At 42.4% G+C, this 4,289-nt stretch overlaps 1 pseudogene; it reads right to left on the bottom strand.

The window, feature by feature from the left end:
- Positions 1-1,346: 1,346 nt before the first annotated feature.
- Positions 1,347-2,180, bottom strand: LOC122750815 (annotated as a pseudogene).
- Positions 2,181-4,289: the final 2,109 nt, after the last annotated feature.

Below are 4,289 nucleotides of genomic sequence, written 5' to 3'. Positions count from 1 at the left end.
ATTTTTTCTCCCATTTGGCAAATTTTTTTTCCCCATTTGGCCATTTCCCCCTCCCATCTAGATAATCTTTTCTCTTGTTTGGCCAATTTTATTTTATTTTTTAAATTATTTCATTTCATTTATTTATTTCTTTATTTTTGGTGAGGCAATTGGGGTTAAGTGACTTGCCCAGGGTCACACAGCTAGTGTCAAGTGTCTCAGGCCGGATTTGAACTCAGGTTCTCCTGAATCCAGGGCTGGTACTTTATCCACTGAGCCACTTAGCTGCCCCCAATTTTATTTTTTAAGGAATTGTTTTCCTTAGTCAATTTTTGTCCTTTTTCCAGTGTAACTCTCATTTCTCTAATTTCTTTTTCCATTTTTCTTCTACCTCTCTCATTTGGGTTTTTTTTTTAAGTGAGGCAATTGGGGTTAAGTGACTTGCCCAGGGTCACATGGCTAGTAAGTGTCAAATCTCTGGGGCCTGATTTGAACTCAGGTACTTCTGACTCTGGGGCCGGTGCTCTATCCTCTCATTTGGTTTTTAAAAGCCTTTTTGAGCTCTTCAAAGAAGGCTTTTTGGTCTTTAGACAAGATCATCTTCCCACTTGAGTCTTCATTTGTAGGCATTTTGACAAACTCGTATGAGTTTGAGTTTTGGTCTTCCCTTTCACCATAGAACCTGTCAATGTATAAAGTTGAGGTCTGCTTCTGGGGCACAGGGGTCACTGTTGTAAGCTTCTTACAGCTCTCAGCTGCCACACTCTCAGCTGAGCTGAGCTGCCTGCTGAGCTGTACTGAGCTGCTCTTCCCTTTCATTCAGGTGAGACAGATCTTTCCTGAAGCTTCTAAATTATCTTAAGTGGGAGGATTGTGTCCTCCTGTGTTTTTTTTAATTTTGTCACTTAAATCTTTAATATTGAGCATTTTTAAAATGTGCTTTCAATGAACCAAGAATGAAATGCTAATTTTGTAAAAATATATACATACAAAAATGTGTTCCTCATTTGAATTCTAGGGGAGTAACCCATGTAGTGCTTCTAGAAATTCAAGTTTTAATTTTAATTATATTTAAAGTATTCATTTGATTTATTATTAGCTCTGTAAGTTACACATTAAAATTTAAGTAACCAATTGTTATTAGACATCTTTATTTATAAATGTTATGTGCCTTCAGTAAATAGGTTACTCAATGAATGGATATTTCCCTTCCACCTTCTAATGAAGCATCAGTATAGATTAGTTTATATTTTATTATTAGAACTGGACTTGCTGGATCTTTATCTTATGATCTTTTTCCTCCCATTTCCCCTGATTCATTTTGTAAATGAGTTGGTTAGAGCTGTATTGGCAAAGCTTTCTAACAGTCAACAACAAGATGATCCGGGCTTATCTGAATAAGCTGTCTGAATAAAGTGATCTGACCTATCCTCAGTAGCAAGAATTCTTCTAACAGTTTCCTCAAAAGCTGTTGCAACATTTATGGAATCTTTTTGTTTTTTTTTTTGTGAGGCAATTGGGGTTAAGTGACTTGCCCAGGGTCACACAGCTTGTAAGTGTTAAGTGTCTGAGGCTGGATTTCAACTCAGGTCCTCCTGAATCCAGGGCAGGTGCTCTATCCACCGCGCCACCTAGCTGCTCCATTATGGAATCTTTTGCACTTGTTTCAAAGTAAGAATAGTTGCCGTTGTCCCTGCACCAGACCTGGGCTTCTTCTGTAGAAACTTGTCTCTCACTTATGTCAATCTTGTTACCCAAAATCACAGAAGGAAAGCTTTCAGGATCTTTGACATCTGCATAGTAAATGAATTCTTTCTTCCAGTTGCACAAGTTCTGGAAACTCTGAGAGTCATCTACACTGAAAGTAAGAAGGCAACAGTCAGAACCTCTGTAAAATGGTGTTCGCAGGCTTCTAAAGCATTCTTGACCTGCTGTGTCCCAAATCTGCATGGTTACAAAATGTCCATCCACTTTCATGTCTTTATTTAAAAATTCCACACCTATTGTGTGGAATAGCTGGCTCTCAAATTTGTTAGTGACATATCAATTCATAAGTGAGCTCTTCCCAATGCCACCATCTCCAAGGAGAATTACTTTAAAAAATGATGATTTTCCTGCCATTGTTGAATGAAAAGATCTTTTTTGCTCCAAAATCCTTAAAATGTTCAGTTTAGGTGCTTCATCTGCATTACCAGCATGGTTCTGGTCATGGCCCGAGACAACCAAGGGCCGCTCCGGGGACTAGCCGGCAGCATGGGACGGGGGCGTGGGAAAGGAAAAGAGAAGGCGGAGGTGCAGCGGGTAGTGCCCGGCTCTGGCCCCAGCCGCTTCCATCTAGAATGGAGGGGACAACATCCTTTTGTCTTTTTGTAGGTTCTGTAGTTCCAGAGTCCGTTTAGAGGTTTGATTTAATGTTGTTTTTGAGGGAAACATGGGAAAACTCAGGCAACTACTGGGTTTCTCTCTGCCATCTTGGCTCTGCTAGAAGCAAACTTTTTTTTCGCAGCTAGGTGGCATAGTGAAAAGAGGACTGGGCCCAGAGTATGAAACGCCTGAGTTCAAATCTAGTCTCTATCACTAGCTATGTGATCTTGGGCAAGTCACTTAACTTCTGATTGCCTCAGTTTCCTCAAATGTAAAATGGGGATAATAATAGTATAAATCTCCTAGGGTCATTGTGAAGATCAAATGAAATAATGTTTTTAAAGTGCTTAGCACAGTGCCTGACACATAGTGGACACCATATAAGTAATAGCTATTCATCATCATCATCATTACCACCACCATAGTGCACTCAGCGGCTTGTTTCCTTCCCTTCCCTTCCCTTCCCTTCCCTTCCCTTCCCTTCCCTTCCCTTCCCTTCCCTTCCCTTCCCTTCCCTTCCCTTCCCTTCCCTTCCCTTCCCTTCCCTTCCCTTCCCTTCCCTTCCCTTCCCTTCCCTTCCCTTCCCTCCTTCCCTTCCCTTCCCTTCCCTTCCCTTCCCTTCCCTTCCCTTCCCTTCCCTTCCCTTCCCTTCCCTTCCCTTCCCTTCCCTTCCCTTCCCTTCCCTTTCCCTTCCCTTCCCTTCTCCCTTCCCTTCCCTTACCATTCCCCCTTCCTCCTTCCCTTCCCTTCCCTTCCCTTCCCTTCCCTTCCCTTCCCTTCCCCTTCCCTTCCCTTCCCTTCCCCTTCCCTTCCCTTCCCTTCCCTTCCCTTCCCTTCCCTTCCCTTCCCTTCCCTTCCCTTCCTTCCCTTCCCTTCCCTTCCCTTCCCTTCCCTTCCCTTCCTTCCCTTCCCTTCCTTCCCCTTCCTTCCCTTCCCTTCCCTTCCCTTCCCTTCCCTTCCCTTCCCTTCCCTTCCTTCCCTTCCCTTCCTTCCTCCCTTCCCTGCCCTTCCCCTTCCCTTCCCTTCCCCTTCCCTTCCCTTCCCTTCCCTTCCCTTCCCTTCCCTTCCCTTCCCTTCCCTTCCCTTCCCTTCCCTTCCCTTCCTACAGGAAAGACCAAGATCTCTAGAAATGGAAGCACCCCCTAGAACATCAATCTTGCTTCTAACTCAGCCCCCCAAAACCATTATCCCTTCCCCCAGAAATGGCTTTTGTAAACTCATTATGTACTGTAGCCACAACTACTAAAGACCCAGAAAAGAACATTGTTGTTACCAAAGTTCTTGGCACTGTCACATGCTTCAATATCAGAAGCTCAAATGATTTTGTCAGTGGAAATGATGTTAAAGAAGAGTTTACTATCTGCTTTGTCACTGAACCATAAGGAATATAGGATTTTTCCATTTAACTTGAAGCTGAAACCTTCTATCTGTGTTGTCTCCATTAAAATGTGAGTTCCTTGGGGACAGCAACTATCCCACTTTTCTATTTATTTCCCCAATAATTAGCACAATGTTTTATATGTGGTACATGATTAATATTATTTTTTTGTTCATTCAACTGTTTGTGTATTCATCAGCCAAAAAGTTTAATGGGAGCTTAAATACTATGGAATGGAGGTGAGAAAGAAGCAAAATGGCAAAGTGAAAAGAGCACTGGATCCCTGGATCTACTGGAGTACAGAACAGCTGAGTTTGAATCCAGATTATGTTACTTTGGACCTAGAGGTCCCTCATTATTTTCTGAACCCCAATATTATGGCGAGACACCCAATTAACTCTCTCCATATTAAATTTAGCCCTTACCCTATGTGATTTGAAATATTTTGATCAAGTCATTTTACTCCATTGGGCTTCTGTGTCTTGGTTTGCAAAGTTAGATGTTGAACTGCATTATCCTCCATAAGGTTCCTTCTAGTCACAGAGCTTTTAAGTCTGTGAAGCGTAGT

The sequence above is a fragment of the Dromiciops gliroides genome, chromosome 1 (genome assembly GCF_019393635.1).
Source record: "Dromiciops gliroides isolate mDroGli1 chromosome 1, mDroGli1.pri, whole genome shotgun sequence".
Classification (NCBI taxonomy): Eukaryota; Metazoa; Chordata; class Mammalia; order Microbiotheria; family Microbiotheriidae; genus Dromiciops; species Dromiciops gliroides.
This window is presented reverse-complemented; position numbering and strand designations above follow the sequence as displayed.